The sequence below is a fragment of the Myxine glutinosa genome, chromosome 6 (assembly GCF_964187855.1).
Source record: "Myxine glutinosa chromosome 6, kmMyxGlut1.1, whole genome shotgun sequence".
Lineage (NCBI taxonomy): Eukaryota > Metazoa > Chordata > Myxini > Myxiniformes > Myxinidae > Myxine > Myxine glutinosa.
The window spans coordinates 19,431,372-19,452,316 of record NC_136266.1 but is presented as its reverse complement, the minus strand read 5'-3'; positions in this window follow the sequence as shown (position 1 = coordinate 19,452,316).

The window sequence follows — 20,945 nt, the reverse complement described above, 5'->3', positions numbered from 1 at the left end:
TTGGCCAATATCTCAGGCACCTTTTGAGCTGGGAAGCTAATATTTGGACATGAGTGACCAAGTGATGTGGCTATCAAGGATATTTTTGATTTATTGATTAATCATTTCATCTATTAAGTATTTATTGATTAATCGATTAATTATTTATTGAGTAATCAATTAATTATTTAATTTTTTATAAATGACTTATTTAATTAAATTTCTAAAAGATACATCTTCGGATGAAGCACTACTGGTTTAGTTATGCGATTAGCCAATTGATTATGAAAATATTTTGTGATAATCTTTTATTGATTTTAATTATACAATTAATCAATCAATTAGTGTACACCTCTCCCTCCCAATGCAGCCTCAATGAGCTGCACTGCGGTATTGCCGGGCGCCAGAGGCGCCCCGGCAATGCCGCGCTGCAGCATATTTAATTATTTGGCATGGGGCGGTGTACTTTGAATGTATGTGTACTTGTTTTCTTGTTTGTTTGTTTGTTTGTCCGGACGATATCTCAGCCATCCTTTGAGCTCGGAAGCTGAAATTTCGGCACAATAGTGAGCAAGTCCTTTGTCAAAAACGATATTTTTTGTTTTTTGATTAATCAATAAATTGAGGAGTTATTTAATTATTAGCGATTAATTAAGTACTTATTTAATTAATTACATTTCCTTTCTCTTCTGACCATTAACTCAGGCACCTTTTGAGTTAGGAAGCTGATATTTGGACATGCCAATGACCAGGTGATTTGGCTGCAAAGGCTATTTTTGATTTATTAATTAATCAATTAATCGATTAATTATTTAATTATTCGATTTATGACTAAAATGTTTTGTTTTTTTTCAGTTACAGATTCTGATGAAATGGTGGTGGTTCATGTGTTCTCTGACCGAATTGATTAATAATTTAATTTTTTAATGATTATTATTTATTTATTTTCATTACTAATCATTTATTTATTTTCTATCTCATTTGGCCAATATCTCAGGCACCTTTTGAGCTGGGAAGCTAATATTTGGACATGGCAGTGACCAAGTGATGTGGCTATCAAGGATATTTTTGATTGATTGATTAATCATTTAATCGATTAATAATTATTTATTGATTAATTGATTAATTTATTGATTAATCAATTAATTATTTAATTTTTTATTATTGACTTCTATAATTAAATTTCTAAAAGATACATCTTCGGATAAAGCACTTGTGGTTTAGTTATGCTATTAGCCAATTGATTAAGAAAATATTTTGTGATAATCTTTTATTGATTTTAATTATACAATTAATCAATCAATTAGCGTACACCTCTCCCTCCCAATGCAGCCTCTATGAGGTGCACTGCGGTATTGCCGGGCGCCAGAGGCGCCCCGGCAATGCCGCGCTGTAGGATATTTAATTATTTGGCATGGGGTCGGTGTACTTTGAATGTATCTGTACTTGTTGTACACCGCTCCTTTCCTATGCCATCTCCAGGCATTGCAAATCGTCATTGCTGGGCACCGAAGGGGGCTCGGCAGTGACGCACGCTGAAAGAAAGAGAGTACTCAGTTTTCACTCTGGTTGTTTGTTTGTTTTCTTGTTTGTTTGTCCGGGCGATATCTCAGCCATCCTTTGAGCTAGGAAGCTGAAATTTCGGCACAATAGTGAGCAAGTCCTTTGTCAAAAACGGTATTTTTTTTTTTGATTAATCAATAAATTGAGGAGTTATTTAATTATTAGCGATTAATTAAGTACTTATTTAATTAATCAAATTTCCTTTCTCTTCTGACCATTAACTCAGGCACCTTTTGAGTTAGGAAGCTGATATTTGGACATGCCAATGACCAGGTGATTTGGCTGCAAAGGATATTTTTGATTTATTAATTAATCAAATAATCGATGAATTATTTAATTATTCGATTAATGAGAAAAAAAAATTGTTTTTTTAAGTTACAGATTCTGATGAAATAGTGGTAGTTTATGTGTTCTCTGACCAAATTGATTAATAATTTAATTTTTTATGATTATTATTTATTTATTTTCATTATTAATCATTTATTTATTTTCTTTCTCATTTGGCCATGAGATTTCCCTGGTGATTTTCATTCATCGATTACCCTGGTGTTGGGCTTGCGGCTAGGGTGCCAGCTTAGGATCCTAGGATCCTGGGTTCGAATCCCGGTCGATCGCTGAATTAACGCCAGGGGGGTTGACTCAGCCTGTCATCCTTCCGAGGTCGGCTAATTGAGGACCAGTTCACTGGTAATTCCCTGTTTGTCGTTGAAAGCGGCAAAAAGGGGTGGCGTCAGGAAGGGCATCCGGCCGTAAAACATTGCTTCAAAAAGGGGACCGAAAAACAACAACAACCACGGTTCCCGAAAAAGGCCAACCCCCGCTTGCGGGGAAAAATGGCCTCTAAAGGTGGTTTTTTTTTTGGTTTTTTTTTTCATTTGGCCAATATCTCAGGCACCTTTTGAGCTGGGAAGCTAATATTTGGACATGAGTGACCAAGTGATGTGGCTATCAAGGATATTTTTGATTTATTGATTAATCATTTCATCTTAATTATACAAGGGGAAAGGTGACCCTCTGGAGTGTGGCTCGTACCGAGCGATAAAGTTATTGGAGCATGCAATGAAGGTATTGGAAAGGGTGTTGGAGAGGAGGATAAGGAAGAAAGTGAAGATCGACGAAATGCAGTTTGGATTCATGCCAGGAAGAGGAACGACAGACGCGCTTTTCATTGTGAGGCAGTTGCAGGAGAAGTACATGGAGAAGAGGAAGAAGTTGTTTCTTGTGTTTGTTGATCTGGAGAAAGCATTCGATAGGGTACCACGCAAAGTATTGACATGGGCATTGAGGAAGTTAGGAGTGGAGGAATGGTTGATCAGAGTAGTGATGGCAATGTACAAAAGAGCGCACACAGCTGTAAGGACGAAGGACGGGAACAGTGGTGAGTTTGAGGTGAAGGTGGGAATGCATCAGGGGTCGGTACTAAGTCCACTACTATTTGTAGCTGTGATGGAGGTGCTGGCTCAGAACGTAAAGGAGGGTTTACCGTGGGAGTTGTTGTATGCAGATGATCTGGTGGTGTTTGCGGAAAGTATGGATGGATTGAAGGAAAAGATGAACACGTGGAAGGAATGTATGGAGACAAAAGGTCTGAAGGTGAATATCGGAAAGACGAAGGTGATGGCAAGTGGTAAAGCATGTGGTGAGGTGGAAAGAACTGGGAAGTGGCCCTGTGCTGTGTGTAGGAAGGGTGTCGGAGTGAACTCCATTCAATGTACAATGTGCGCTGAGTGGGTTCATCAAAAATGTAGTGGTCTGAGAGGGTCATTAACCAGTGTGGCAGCTACATTCAAATGTAAGGTGTGCACAGAGGGAGCTGCAGATGGAGGAAATGTTGAGTTGGATCTTGGAGACGGCGTGAAGCTGGAAGGTGTGAAAACATTTTGCTACCTCGGAGACATGCTGAATGGAGAAGGTGGATCAGACTCGGCAACGGTTGCTCGAGTGAGATGTGCATGGAAGAAGTTTCGGGAACTGGGTGGCGTGCTGATGATGAGGGGAGTGTCGTTGAAGCTGAAGGGAAAGGTGTATGCTGCATGTGTGAGAAGTGTTATGATTTATGGGAGCGAGACATGGGTAATGAACATAGAGCAGCAACGAAGGTTGGAAAGGGTGGAAATGCGAATGGTTCGGTGGATGTGCGGAGTATCGTTGAGAGAGAGGAAGACAAATGATGAATTGCGAAAGATGATGGGAATAGAGCCTGTGATTGATGCTGTGAAGAGGAACAGGTTGAGATGGTTTGGTCATGTGTTGAGGAAGGATGAAAGTGACTGGTTGAGAAGAGTGATGGAAATGAATGTAGAAGGAAGCAGAGGACGGGGAAGACCGAAAAAGACTTGGCTAAAGATGGTGGAAGAAGAAATGCGGGCAAGGGGGTTAACAAGGAGAGATGCAGAAAATAGGGCAAAATGGAGAAGATTGTCATGGGGACCGCAAGGCTAACCCCCGCTCTAGCAGGGAAAATGGCCTTTTAAAATGCATGTTGTTGTTGTTGTTGATTAATCATTTCATCTATGAATTATTTATTGATTAATCGATTAATTATTTATTGAGTAATCAATTAATTATTTAATTTTTTATAAATGACATTTAATTAAATTTCTAAAAGATACATCTTCGGATGAAGCACTAGTGGTTTAGTTATGCGATTAGCCAATTGATTATGAAAATATTTTGTGATAATCTTTTATTGATTTTAATTATACAATTAATCAATCAATTAGTGTACACCTCTCCCTCCCAATGCAGCCTCAATGAGCTGCACTGCGGTATTGCCGGGCGCCGGAGGCGCCCCGGCAATGCCGCGCTGCAGCATATTTAATTATTTGGCATGGGGCGGTGTACTTTGAATGTATGTGTACTTGTTGTACACCGCTCCTTTCCTATGCCATCTCCAGGCATTGCAAATCGTCATTGCCGGGCACCAAAGGGGGCTCGGCAGTGACGCACGCTGAAAGAGAGTACTCAGTTTTCACTCTGGTTTCTTGTTTGTTGTACACCGCTCCTTTCCTATGCCATCTCCAGGCATTGCAAATCGTCATTGCCGGGCACCAAAGGGGGCTCGGCAGTGACGCACGCTGAAAGAGAGTACTCAGTTTTCACTCTGGTTTCTTGTTTGTTGTACACCGCTCCTTTCCTATGCCATCTCCAGGCATTGCAAATCGTCATTGCTGGGCACCGAAGGGGGCTCGGCAGTGACGCACGCTGAAAGAGAGTACTCAGTTTTCACTCTGGTTTCTTGTTTGTTTTCTTGCTTTCTTTCTTGTTTGTTGTACACCGCTCCTTTCCTATGCCATCTCCAGGCATTGCAAATCGTCATTGCCGGGCACCAAAGGGGGCTCGGCAGTGACGCACGCTGAAAGAGAGTACTCAGTTTTCACTCTGGTTTCTTGTTTGTTTTCTTGTTTTCTTGTTTGTTGTACACCGCTCCTTTCCTATGCCATCTCCAGGCATTGCAAATCGTCATTGCCGGGCACCAAAGGGGGCTCGGCAGTGACGCACGCTGAAAGAGAGTACTCAGTTTTCACTCTGGTTTCTTGTTTGTTTTCTTGTTGTACACCGCTCCTTTCCTATGCCATCTCCAGGCATTGCAAATCGTCATTGCCGGGCACCAAAGGGGGCTCGGCAGTGACGCACGCTGAAAGAGAGTACTCAGTTTTCACTCTGGTTTCTTGTTTGTTTTCTTGTTTTCTTGTTTGTTTGTTTTCTTTCTTGGTTGTCCGGGCGATATCTCAGCCATCCTTTGAGCTAGGAAGCTGAAATTTCGGCACAGTAGTGAGCAAGTCCTTTGTCAAGTACGGTATTTTTTGTTTTTTGAATAATCAATTAATTGAGGAGTTATTTAATTATTAGCGTTTAATTAAGTACTTATTTAATTAATTAAATTTCATTTCTCTTCTGACCATTATTAACTCAGGCACCTTTTGAGTTAGGAAGCTGATATTTGGACATGCCAATGACCAGGTGATTTGGCTGCAAAGGATATTTTTGATTTATTAATTAATCAATTAATCGATTAATTATTTAATTATTCGATTAATGACAAAAAAATTTTTTTTTTTAAAGTTACAGATTCTGATGAAATAGTGGTAGTTTATGTGTTCTCTGACCAAATTGATTAATAATTTCATTTTTTTATGATTATTATTTATTTATTTTCATTATTAATCATTTATTTATTTTCTTTCTCATTTGGCCAATATCTCAGGCACCTTTTGAGCTGGGAAGCTAATATTTGGACATGAGTGACCAAGTGATGTGGCTATCAAGGATATTTTTGATTTATTGATTAATCATTTCATCTATTAAGTATTTATTGATTAATCGATTAATTATTTATTGAGTAATCAATTAATTATTTAATTTTTTATAAATGACTTATTTAATTAAATTTCTAAAAGATACATCTTCGGATGAAGCACTACTGGTTTAGTTATGCGATTAGCCAATTGATTATGAAAATATTTTGTGATAATCTTTTATTGATTTTAATTATACAATTAATCAATCAATTAGTGTACACCTCTCCCTCCCAATGCAGCCTCAATGAGCTGCACTGCGGTATTGCCAGGCGCCGGAGGCGCCCCGGCAATGCCGCGCTGCAGCATATTTAATTATTTGGCATGGGGCGGTGTACTTTGAATGTATGTGTACTTGTTTTCTTGTTTGTTTGTTTTCTTTCTTGGTTGTCCGGACGATATCTCAGCCATCCTTTGAGCTAGGAAGCTGAAATTTCGGCACAGTAGTGAGCAAGTCCTTTGTCAAATACGGTATTTTTTGTTTTTTGAATAATCAATTAATTGAGGAGTTATTTAATTATTAGCGTTTAATTAAGTACTTATTTAATTAATTAAATTTCATTTATCTTCTGACCATTATTAACTCAGGCACCTTTTGAGTTAGGAAGCTGATATTTGGACATGCCAATGACCAGGTGATTTGGCTGCAAAGGATATTTTTGTACACCGCTCCTTTCCTATGCCATCTCCAGGCATTGCAAATCGTCATTGCCGGGCACCAAAGGGGGCTCGGCAGTGACGCACGCTGAAAGAGAGTACTCAGTTTTCACTCTGGTTTCTTGTTTGTTTGTTTTCTTTCTTGTTTGTTTTCTTTCTTGGTTGTCCGGACGATATCTCAGCCATCCTTTGAGCTAGGAAGCTGAAATTTCGGCACAGTCGTGAGCAAGTCCTTTGTCAAATACGGTATTTTTTGTTTTTTGAATAATCAATTAATTGAGGAGTTATTTAATTATTAGCGTTTAATTAAGTACTTATTTAATTAATTAAATTTCATTTCTCTTCTGACCATTATTAACTCAGGCACCTTTTGAGTTAGGAAGCTGATATTTGGACATGCCAATGACCAGGTGATTTGGCTGCAAAGGATATTTTTGATTTATTAATTAATCAATTAATCGATTAATTATTTAATTATTCGATTAATGACCCAAAAAAATTTTTTTTTTAAGTTACAGATTCTGATGAAATAGTGGTAGTTTATGTGTTCTCTGACCAAATTGATTAATAATTTAATTTTTTTATGATTATTATTTATTTATTTTCATTATTAATCATTTATTTATTTTCTTTCTCATTTGGCCAATATCTCAGGCACCTTTTGAGCTGGGAAGCTAATATTTGGACATAAGTGACCAAGTGATGTGGCTATCAAGGATATTTTTGATTTATTGATTAATCATTTCATCTATTAATTATTTATTGATTAATCGATTAATTATTTATTGAGTAATCAATTAATTATTTAATTTTTTATAAATGACTTATTTAATTAAATTTCTAAAAGATACATCTTCGGATGAAGCACTAGTGGTTTAGTTATGCGATTAGCCAATTGATTATGAAAATATTTTGTGATAATCTTTTATTGATTTTAATTATACAATTAATCAATCAATTAGTGTACACCTCTCCCTCCCAATGCAGCCTTAATGAGCTGCACTGCGGTATTGCCGGGCGCCGGAGGCGCCCCGGCAATGCCGCGCTGCAGCATATTTAATTATTTGGCATGGGGCGGTGTACTTTGAATGTATGTGTACTTGTTTGATTTATTAATTAATCAATTAATCGATTAATTATTTAATTATTCGATTAATGACAAAAAAAATTTTTTTTTTTAAGTTACAGATTCTGATGAAATAGTGGTAGTTTATGTGTTCTCTGACCAAATTGATTAATAATTTAATTTTTTTATGATTATTATTTATTTATTTTCATTATTAATCATTTATTTATTTTCTTTCTCATTTGGCCAATATCTCAGGCACCTTTTGAGCTGGGAAGCTAATATTTGGACATGAGTGACCAAGTGATGTGGCTATCAAGGATATTTTTGATTTATTGATTAATCATTTCATCTATTAAGTATTTATTGATTAATCGATTAATTATTTATTGAGTAATCAATTAATTATTTTTGATTTATTGATTAATCATTTCATCTATTAATTATTTATTGATTAATCGATTAATTATTTATTGAGTAATCAATTAATTATTTAATTTTTTATAAATGACTTATTTAATTAAATTTCTAAAAGACACATCTTCGGATGAAGCACTAGTGGTTTAGTTATGAGATTAGCCAATTGATTATGAAAATATTTTGTGATAATCTTTTATTGATTTTAATTATATAATTAATCAATCAATTAGTGTACACCTCTCCCTCCCAATGCAGCCTCAATGAGCTGCACTGCGGTATTGCCGGGCGCCGGAGGCGCCCCGGCAATGCCGCGCTGCAGCATATTTAATTATTTGGCATGGGGCGGTGTACTTTGAATGTATGTGTACTTGTTTGTTTTCTTTCTTGGTTGTCCGGACGATATCTCAGCCATCCTTTGAGCTAGGAAGCTGAAATTTCGGCACAAGAGTGAGCAAGTCCTTTGTCAAAAACGGTATTTTTTGTTTTTTGAATAATCAATTAATTGAGGAGTTATTTAATTATTAGCGTTTAATTAAGTACTTATTTAATTAATTAAATTTCATTTCTCTTCTGACCATTATTAACTCAGGCACCTTTTGAGTTAGGAAGCTGATATTTGGACATGCCAATGACCAGGTGATTTGGCTGCAAAGGATATTTTTGATTTATTAATTAATCAATTAATCGATTAATTATTTAATTATTCGATTAATGACCCAAAAAAATTTTTTTTTTAAGTTACAGATTCTGATGAAATAGTGGTAGTTTATGTGTTCTCTGACCAAATTGATTACCAATTTAATTTTTTTATGATTATTATTTATTTATTTTCATTATTAATCATTTATTTATTTTCTTTCTCATTTGGCCAATATCTCAGGCACCTTTTGAGCTGGGAAGCTAATATTTGGACATAAGTGACCAAGTGATGTGGCTATCAAGGATATTTTTGATTTATTGATTAATCATTTCATCTATTAATTATTTATTGATTAATCGATTAATTATTTATTGAGTAATCAATTAATTATTTAATTTTTTATAAATGACTTATTTAATTAAATTTCTAAAAGATACATCTTCGGATGAAGCACTAGTGGTTTAGTTATGCGATTAGCCAATTGATTATGAAAATATTTTGTGATAATCTTTTATTGATTTTAATTATACAATTAATCAATCAATTAGTGTACACCTCTCCCTCCCAATGCAGCCTTAATGAGCTGCACTGCGGTATTGCCGGGCGCCGGAGGCGCCCCGGCAATGCCGCGCTGCAGCATATTTAATTATTTGGCATGGGGCGGTGTACTTTGAATGTATGTGTACTTGTTTGTTTTCTTTCTTGGTTGTCCGGACGATATCTCAGCCATCCTTTGAGCTAGGAAGCTGAAATTTCGGCACAGTAGTGAGCAAGTCCTTTGTCAAATACGGTATTTTTTTTTTTTGATTAATCAATAAATTAAGGAGCTATTTAATTATTAGCGATTAATTAAGTTCTTATTTAATTAATTAAATTTCCTTTCTCTTCTGACCATTAACTCAGGCACCTTTTGAGTTAGGAAGCTGATATTTGGACATGCCAATGACCAGGTGATTTGGCTGCAAATGATATTTTTGATTTATTAATTAATCAATTAATCGATTAATTATTTAATTATTCGATTAATGACAAAAAAAATTTTTTTTTTTAAAGTTACAGATTCTGATGAAATAGTGGTAGTTTATGTGTTCTCTGACCAAATTGATTAATAATTTAATTTTTTTATGATTATTATTTATTTATATTCATTATTAATCATTTATTTATTTTCTTTCTCATTTGGCCAATATCTCAGGCACCTTTTGAGCTGGGAAGCTAATATTTGGACATGAGTGACCAAGTGATGTGGCTATCAAGGATATTTTTGATTTATTGATTAATCATTTCATCTATTAATTATTTATTGATTAATCGATTAATTATTTATTGAGTAATCAATGAATTTTTTATAAATGACTTATTTAATTAAATTTCTAAAAGATACATCTTCGGATGAAGCACCAGTGGTTTAGTTATGCGATTAGCCAATTGATTATGAAAATATTTTGTGATAATCTTTTATTGATTTTAATTATACAATTAATCAATCAATTAGTGTACACCTCTCCCTCCCAATGCAGCCTCAATGAGCTGCACTGCGGTATTGCCGGGCGCCGGAGGCGCCCCGGCAATGCCGCGCTGCAGCATATTTAATTATTTGGCATGGGGCGGTGTACTTTGAATGTATGTGTACTTGTCATTTATTTATTTTCTTTCTCATTTGGCCAATATCTCAGGCACCTTTTGAGCTGGGAAGCTAATATTTGGACATGAGTGACCAAGTGATGTGGCTATCAAGGATATTTTTGATTTATTGATTAATCATTTCATCTATTAAGTATTTATTGATTAATCGATTAATTATTTATTGAGTAATCAATTAATTATTTAATTTTTTATAAATGACTTATTTGTTTTCTTTCTTGGTTGTCCGGACGATATCTCAGCCATCCTTTGAGCTAGGAAGCTGAAATTTCGGCACAGTCGTGAGCAAGTCCTTTGTCAAATACGGTATTTTTTGTTTTTTGAATAATCAATTAATTGAGGAGTTATTTAATTATTAGCGTTTAATTAAGTACTTATTTAATTAATTAAATTTCATTTCTCTTCTGACCATTATTAACTCAGGCACCTTTTGAGTTAGGAAGCTTTTATTTGGACATGCCAATGACCAGGTGATTTGGCTGCAAAGGATATTTTTGATTTATTAATTAATCAATTAATCGATTAATTATTTAATTATTCAATTAATGACCCAAAAAATTTTTTTTTTAAAGTTACAGATTCTGATGAAATAGTGGTAGTTTATGTGTTCTCTGACCAAATTGATTACCAATTTAATTTTTTTATGATTATTATTTATTTATTTTCATTATTAATCATTTATTTATTTTCTTTCTCATTTGGCCAATATCTCAGGCACCTTTTGAGCTGGGAAGCTAATATTTGGACATAAGTGACCAAGTGATGTGGCTATCAAGGATATTTTTGATTTATTGATTAATCATTTCATCTATTAATTATTTATTGATTAATCGATTAATTATTTATTGAGTAATCAATTAATTATTTAATTTTTTATAAATGACTTATTTAATTAAATTTCTAAAAGATACATCTTCGGATGAAGCACTAGTGGTTTAGTTATGCGATTAGCCAATTGATTATGAAAATATTTTGTGATAATCTTTTATTGATTTTAATTATACAATTAATCAATCAATTAGTGTACACCTCTCCCTCCCAATGCAGCCTTAATGAGCTGCACTGCGGTATTGCCGGGCGCCGGAGGCGCCCCGGCAATGCCGCGCTGCAGCATATTTAATTATTTGGCATGGGGCGGTGTACTTTGAATGTATGTGTACTTGTTTGTTTTCTTTCTTGGTTGTCCGGACGATATCTCAGCCATCCTTTGAGCTAGGAAGCTGAAATTTCGGCACAGTCGTGAGCAAGTCCTTTGTCAAATACGGTATTTTTTGTTTTTTGAATAATCAATTAATTGAGGAGTTATTTAATTATTAGCGTTTAATTAAGTACTTATTTAATTAATTAAATTTCATTTCTCTTCTGACCATTATTAACTCAGGCACCTTTTGAGTTAGGAAGCTGATATTTGGACATGCCAATGACCAGGTGATTTGGCTGCAAAGGATATTTTTGATTTATTAATTAATCAATTAATCGATTAATTATTTAATTATTCGATTAATGACCCAAAAAATTTTTTTTTTTAAGTTACAGATTCTGATGAAATAGTGGTAGTTTATGTGTTCTCTGACCAAATTGATTACCAATTTAATTTTTTTATGATTATTATTTATTTATTTTCATTATTAATCATTTATTTATTTTCTTTCTCATTTGGCCAATATCTCAGGCACCTTTTGAGCTGGGAAGCTAATATTTGGACATAAGTGACCAAGTGATGTGGCTATCAAGGATATTTTTGATTTATTGATTAATCATTTCATCTATTAATTATTTATTGATTAATCGATTAATTATTTATTGAGTAATCAATTAATTATTTAATTTTTTATAAATGACTTATTTAATTAAATTTCTAAAAGATACATCTTCGGATGAAGCACTAGTGGTTTAGTTATGCGATTAGCCAATTGATTATGAAAATATTTTGTGATAATCTTTTATTGATTTTAATTATACAATTAATCAATCAATTAGTGTACACCTCTCCCTCCCAATGCAGCCTTAATGAGCTGCACTGCGGTATTGCCGGGCGCCGGAGGCGCCCCGGCAATGCCGCGCTGCAGCATATTTAATTATTTGGCATGGGGCGGTGTACTTTGAATGTATGTGTACTTGTTGTACACCGCTCCTTTCCTATGCCACCTCCAGGCATTGCAAATCGTCATTGCCGGGCACCGAAGGGGGCTCGGCAGTGACGCACGCTGAAAGAGAGTACTCAGTTTTCACTCTGGTTTCTTGTTGTACACCGCTCCTTTCCTATGCCATCTCCAGGCATTGCAAATCGTCATTGCCGGGCACCAAAGGGGGCTCGGCAGTGACGCACGCTGAAAGAGAGTAATCAGTTTTCACTCTGGTTTCTTGTTGTACACCGCTCCTTTCCTATGCCATCTCCAGGCATTGCAAATCGTCATTGCCGGGCACCAAAGGGGGCTCGGCAGTGACGCACGCTGAAAGAGAGTACTCAGTTTTCACTCTGGTTTCTTGTTTGTTTTCTTGTTTTCTTGTTTGTTTGTTTTCTTTCTTGGTTGTCCGGACGATATCTCAGCCATCCTTTGAGCTAGGAAGCTGAAATTTCGGCACAGTAGTGAGCAAGTCCTTTGTCAAATACGGTATTTTTTGTTTTTTGAATAATCAATTAATTGAGGAGTTATTTAATTATTAGCGTTTAATTAAGTACTTATTTAATTAATTAAATTTCATTTATCTTCTGACCATTATTAACTCAGGCACCTTTTGAGTTAGGAAGCTGATATTTGGACATGCCAATGACCAGGTGATTTGGCTGCAAAGGATATTTTTTGATTTATTAATTAATCAATTAATCGATTAATTATTTAATTATTCGATTAATGACAAAAAAAATTTTTTTTTTTAAGTTACAGATTCTGATGAAATAGTGGTAGTTTATGTGTTCTCTGACCAAATTGATTAATAATTTAATTTTTTTATGATTATTATTTATTTATTTTCATTATTAATCATTTATTTATTTTCTTTCTCATTTGGCCAATATCTCAGGCACCTTTTGAGCTGGGAAGCTAATATTTGGACATGAGTGACCAAGTGATGTGGCTATCAAGGATATTTTTGATTTATTGATTAATCATTTCATCTATTAAGTATTTATTGATTAATCGATTAATTATTTATTGAGTAATCAATTAATTATTTAATTTTTTATAAATGACTTATTTAATTAAATTTCTAAAAGATACATCTTCGGATGAAGCACTACTGGTTTAGTTATGCGATTAGCCAATTGATTATGAAAATATTTTGTGATAATCTTTTATTGATTTTAATTATACAATTAATCAATCAATTAGTGTACACCTCTCCCTCCCAATGCAGCCTCAATGAGCTGCACTGCGGTATTGCCGGGCGCCGGAGGCGCCCCGGCAATGCCGCGCTGCAGCATATTTAATTATTTGGCATGGGGCGGTGTACTTTGAATGTATGTGTACTTGTTTGTTTGTTTGTTTGTTTTCTTTCTTGGTTGTCCGGACGATATCTCAGCCATCCTTTGAGCTAGGAAGCTGAAATTTCGGCACAATAGTGAGCAAGTCCTTTGTCAAAAACGGTATTTTTTTTTTTTGATTAATCAATAAATTGAGGAGTTATTTAATTATTAGCGATTAATTAAGTACTTATTTAATTAATCAAATTTCCTTTCTCTTCTGACCATTAACTCAGGCACCTTTTGAGTTAGGAAGCTGATATTTGGACATGCCAATGACCAGGTGATTTGGCTGCAAAGGATATTTTTGATTTATTAATTAATCAATTAATCGATTAATTATTTAATTATTCGATTAATGACAAAAAAAATTTTTTTTTTTAGTTACAGATTCTGATGAAATACTGGTAGTTTATGTGTTCTCTGACCAAATTGATTAATAATTTAATTTTTTTATGATTATTATTTATTTATTTTCATTATTAATCATTTATTTATTTTCTTTCTCATTTGGCCAATATCTCAGGCACCTTTTGAGCTGGGAAGCTAATATTTGGACATGAGTGACCAAGTGATGTGGCTATCAAGGACATTTTTGATTTATTGATTAATCATTTCATCTATTAATTATTTATTGATTAATCGATTAATTATTTATTGAGTTATCAATTAATTATTTAATTTTTTATAAATGACTTATTTAATTAAATTTCTAAAAGATACATCTTCGGATGAAGCACTAGTGGTTTAGTTATGTGATTAGCCAATTGATTATGAAAATATTTTGTGATAATCTTTTATTGATTTTAATTATACAATTAATCAATCAATTAGTGTACACCTCTCCCTCCCAATGCAGCCTCAATGAGCTGCACTGCGGTATTGCCGGGCGCCAGAGGCGCCCCGGCAATGCCGCGCTGCAGCATATTTAATTATTTGGCATGGGGCGGTGTACTTTGAATGTATTTGTACTTGTTTGTTTTCTTGTTTTCTTGGTTGTCCGGACGATATCTCAGCCATCCTTTGAGCTAGGAAGCTGAAATTTCGGCACAGTAGTGAGCAAGTCCTTTGTCAAATACGGTATTTTTTGTTTTTTGAATAATCAATTAATTGAGGAGTTATTTAATTATTAGCGTTTAATTAAGTACTTATTTAATTAATTAAATTTCATTTATCTTCTGACCATTATTAACTCAGGCACCTTTTGAGTTAGGAAGCTGATATTTGGACATGCCAATGACCAGGTGATTTGGCTGCAAAGGATATTTTTGATTTATTAATTAATCAATTAATCGATTAATTATTTAATTATTCGATTAATGACAAAAAATTTTTTTTTTTTTAAGTTACAGATTCTGATGAAATAGTGGTAGTTTATGTGTTCTCTGACCAAATTGATTAATAATTTAATTTTTTTATGATTATTATTTATTTATTTTCATTATTAATCATTTATTTATTTTCTTTCTCATTTGGCCAATATCTCAGGCACCTTTTGAGCTGGGAAGCTAATATTTGGACATGAGTGACCAAGTGATGTGGCTATCAAGGATATTTTTGATTTATTGATTAATCATTTCATCTATTAAGTATTTATTGATTAATCGATTAATTATTTATTGAGTAATCAATTAATTATTTAATTTTTTATAAATGACTTATTTAATTAAATTTCTAAAAGATACATCTTCGGATGAAGCACTACTGGTTTAGTTATGCGATTAGCCAATTGATTATGAAAATATTTTGTGATAATCTTTTATTGATTTTAATTATACAATTAATCAATCAATTAGTGTACACCTCTCCCTCCCAATGCAGCCTCAATGAGCTGCACTGCGGTATTGCCGGGCGCCGGAGGCGCCCCGGCAATGCCGCGCTGCAGCATATTTAATTATTTGGCATGGGGCGGTGTACTTTGAATGTATGTGTACTTGTTGTACACCGCTCCTTTCCTATGCCATCTCCAGGCATTGCAAATCGTCATTGCCGGGCACCAAAGGGGGCTCGGCAGTGACGCACGCTGAAAGAGAGTACTCAGTTTTCACTCTGGTTTCTTGTTTGTTTGTTGTACACCGCTCCTTTCCTATGCCACCTCCAGGCATTGCAAATCGTCATTGCCGGGCACCGAAGGGGGCTCGGCAGTGACGCACGCTGAAAGAGAGTACTCAGTTTTCACTCTGGTTTCTTGTTTGTTTTCTTGTTTGTTTTCTTGTTTGTTTTCTTTCTTGTTTTCTTGGTTGTCCGGGCGATATCTCAGCCATCCTTTGAGCTAGGAAGCTGAAATTTCGGCACAGTAGTGAGCAAGTCCTTTGTCAAATACGGTATTTTTTGTTTTTTGAATAATCAATTAATTGAGGAGTTATTTAATTATTAGCGTTTAATTAAGTACTTATTTAATTAATTAAATTTCATTTCTCTTCTGACCATTATTAACTCAGGCACCTTTTGAGTTAGGAAGCTGATATTTGGACATGCCAATGACCAGGTGATTTGGCTGCAAAGGATATTTTTGATTTATTAATTAATCAATTAATCGATTAATTTATTTAATTATTCGATTAATGACAAAAAAATTTTTTTTTTTAAAGTTACAGATTCTGATGAAATAGTGGTAGTTTATGTGTTCTCTGACCAAATTGATTAATAATTTAATTTTTTTATGATTATTATTTATTTATTTTCATTATTAATCATTTATTTATTTTCTTTCTCATTTGGCCAATATCTCAGGCACCTTTTGAGCTGGGAAGCTAATATTTGGACATGAGTGACCAAGTGATGTGGCTATCAAGGATATTTTTGATTTATTGATTAATCATTTCATCTATTAATTATTTATTGATTAATCGATTAATTATTTATTGAGTAATCAATTAATTATTTAATTTTTTATAAATGACTTATTTAATTAAATTTCTAAAAGATACATCTTCGGATGAAGCACTAGTGGTTTAGTTATGCGATTAGCCAATTGATTATGAAAATATTTTGTGATAATCTTTTATTGATTTTAATTATACAATTAATCAATCAATTAGTGTACACCTCTCCCTCCCAATGCAGCCTCAATGAGCTGCACTGCGGTATTGCCGGGCGCCAGAGGCGCCCCGGCAATGCCGCGCTGCAGCATATTTAATTATTTGGCATGGGGCGGTGTACTTTGAATGTATGTGTACTTGTTGTACACCGCTCCTTTCCTATGCCACCTCCAGGCATTGCAAATCGTCATTGCCGGGCACCGAAGGGGGCTCGGCAGTGACGCACGCTGAAAGAGAGTACTCAGTTTTCACTCTGGTTTCTTGTTTGTTTTCTTGTTTGTTTTCTTGTTTGTTTTCTTTCTTGTTTTCTTGGTTGTCCGGGCGATATCTCAGCCATCCTTTGAGCTAGGAAGCTGAAATTTCGGCACAGTAGTGAGCAAGTCCTTTGTCAAATACGGTATTTTTTGTTTTTTGAATAATCAATTAATTGAGGAGTTATTTAATTATTAGCGTTTAATTAAGTACTTATTTAATTAATTAAATTTCATTTCTCTTCTGACCATTATTAACTCAGGCACCTTTTGAGTTAGGAAGCTGATATTTGGACATGCCAATGACCAGGTGATTTGGCTGCAAAGGATATTTTTGATTTATTAATTAATCAATTAATCGATTAATTATTTAATTATTCGATTAATGACAAAAAAATTTTTTTTTTTAAAGTTACAGATTCTGATGAAATAGTGGTAGTTTATGTGTTCTCTGACCAAATTGATTAATAATTTAATTTTTTTATGATTATTATTTATTTATTTTCATTATTAATCATTTATTTATTTTCTTTCTCATTTGGCCAATATCTCAGGCACCTTTTGAGCTGGGAAGCTAATATTTGGACATGAGTGACCAAGTGATGTGGCTATCAAGGATATTTTTGATTTATTGATTAATCATTTCATCTATTAATTATTTATTGATTAATCGATTAATTATTTATTGAGTAATCAATTAATTATTTAATTTTTTATAAATGACTTATTTAATTAAATTTCTAAAAGATACATCTTCGGATGAAGCACTAGTGGTTTAGTTATGCGATTAGCCAATTGATTATGAAAATATTTTGTGATAATCTTTTATTGATTTTAATTATACAATTAATCAATCAATTAGTGTACACCTCTCCCTCCCAATGCAGCCTCAATGAGCTGCACTGCGGTATTGCCGGGCGCCAGAGGCGCCCCGGCAATGCCGCGCTGCAGCATATTTAATTATTTGGCATGGGGCGGTGTACTTTGAATGTATTTGTACTTGTTGTACACCGCTCCTTTCCTATGCCATCTCCAGGCATTGCAAATCGTCATTGCCGGGCACCAAAGGGGGCTCGGCAGTGACGCACGCTGAAAGAGAGTACTCAGTTTTCACTCTGGTTTCTTGTTTGTTTTCTTGTTTTCTTGTTTGTTTGTTTTCTTTCTTGGTTGTCCGGACGATATCTCAGCCATCCTTTGAGCTAGGAAGCTGAAATTTCGGCACAGTAGTGAGCAAGTCCTTTGTCAAATACGGTATTTTTTGTTTTTTGAATAATCAATTAATTGAGGAGTTATTTAATTATTAGCGTTTAATTAAGTACTTATTTAATTAATTAAATTTCATTTATCTTCTGACCATTATTAACTCAGGCACCTTTTGAGTTAGGAAGCTGATATGTGGACATGCCAATGACCAGGTGATTTGGCTGCAAAGGATATTTTTGATTTATTAATTAATCAATTAATCGATTAATTATTTAATTATTCGATTAATGACAAAAAATTTTTTTTTTTTAAAGTTACAGATTCTGATGAAATAGTGGTAGTTTATGTGTTCTCTGACCAAATTGATTAATAATTTAATTTTTTTATGATTATTATTTATTTATTTTCATTATTAATCATTTATTTATTTTCTTTCTCATTTGGCCAATATCTCAGGCACCTTTTGAGCTGGGAAGCTAATATTTGGACATGAGTGACCAAGTGATGTGGCTATCAAGGATATTTTTGATTTATTGATTAATCATTTCATCTATTAAGTATTTATTGATTAATCGATTAATTATTTATTGAGTAATCAATTAATTATTTAATTTTTTATAAATGACTTATTTAATTAAATTTCTAAAAGATACATCTTCGGATGAAGCACTACTGGTTTAGTTATGCGATTAGCCAATTGATTATGAAAATATTTTGTGATAATCTTTTATTGATTTTAATTATACAATTAATCAATCAATTAGTGTACACCTCTCCCTCCCAATGCAGCCTCAATGAGCTGCACTGCGGTATTGCCGGGCGCCGGAGGCGCCCCGGCAATGCCGCGCTGCAGCATATTTAATTATTTGGCATGGGGCGGTGTACTTTGAATGTATGTGTACTTGTTTGTTTTCTTTCTTGGTTGTCCGGACGATATCTCAGCCATCCTTTGAGCTAGGAAGCTGAAATTTCGGCACAGTAGTGAGCAAGTCCTTTGTCAAATACGGTATTTTTTGTTTTTTGAATAATCAATTAATTGAGGAGTTATTTAATTATTAGCGTTTAATTAAGTACTTATTTAATTAATTAAATTTCATTTCTCTTCTGACCATTATTAACTCAGGCACCTTTTGAGTTAGGAAGCTGATATTTGGACATGCCAATGACCAGGTGATTTGGCTGCAAAGGTTATTTTTGATTTATTAATTAATCAATTAATCGATTAATTATTTAATTATTCGATTAATGACAAAAAATTTTTTTTTTTAAAGTTACAGATTCTGATGAAATAGTGGTAGTTTATGTGTTCTCTGACCAAATTGATTAATAATTTAATTTTTTTATGATTATTATTTATTTATTTTCATTATTAATCATTTATTTATTTTCTTTCTCATTTGGCCAATATCTCAGGCACCTTTTGAGCTGGGAAGCTAATATTTGGACATGAGTGACCAAGTGATGTGGCTATCAAGGATATTTTTGATTTATTGATTAATCATTTCATCTATTAAGTATTTATTGATTAATCGATAAATTATTTATTGAGTAATCAATTAATTATTTAATTTTTTATAAATGACTTATTTAATTAAATTTCTAAAAGATACATCTTCGGATGAAGCACTACTGGTTTAGTTATGCGATTAGCCAATTGATTATGAAAATACTTTGTGATAATCTTTTATTGATTTTAATTATACAATTAATCAATCAATTAGTGTACACCTCTCCCTCCCAATGCAGCCTCAATGAGCTGCACTGCGGTATTGCCGGGCGCCGGAGGCGCCCCGGCAATGCCGCGCTGCAGCATATTTAATTATTTGGCATGGGGCGGTGTACTTTGAATGTATTTGTACTTGTTGTACACCGCTCCTTTCCTATGCCATCTCCAGGCATTGCAAATCGTCATTGCCGGGCACCAAAGGGGGCTCGGCAGTGACGCACGCTGAAAGAGAGTACTCAGTTTTCACTCTGGTTTCTTGTTTGTTGTACACCGCTCCTTTCCTATGCCACCTCCAGGCATTGCAAATCGTCATTGCCGGGCACCGAAGGGGGCTCGGCAGTGACGCACGCTGAAAGAGAGTACTCAGTTTTCACTCTGGTTTCTTGTTTGTTTTCTTGTTTTCTTGTTTGTTTGTTTTCTTTCTTGGTTGTCCGGACGATATCTCAGCCATCCTTTGAGCTAGGAAGCTGAAATTTCGGCACAGTAGTGAGCAAGTCCTTTGTCAAATACGGTATTTTTTGTTTTTTGAATAATCAATTAATTGAGGAGTTATTTAATTATTAGCGTTTAATTAAGTACTTATTTAATTAATTAAATTTCATTTATCTTCTGACCATTATTAACTCAGGCACCTTTTGAGTTAGGAAGCTGATATTTGGACATGCCAATGACCAGGTGATTTGGCTGCAAAGGATATTTTTGATTTATTAATTAATCAATTAATCGATTAATTATTTAATTATTCGATTAATGACAAAAAAAATTTTTTTTTTTAAGTTACAGATTCTGATGAAATAGTGGTAGTTTATGTGTTCTCTGACCAAATTGATTAATAATTTAATTTTTTTATGATTATTATTTATTTATTTTCATTATTAATCATTTATTTATTTTCTTTCTCATTTGGCCAATATCTCAGGCACCTTTTGAGCTGGGAAGCTAATATTTGGACATGAGTGACCAAGTGATGTGGCTATCAAGGATATTTTTGATT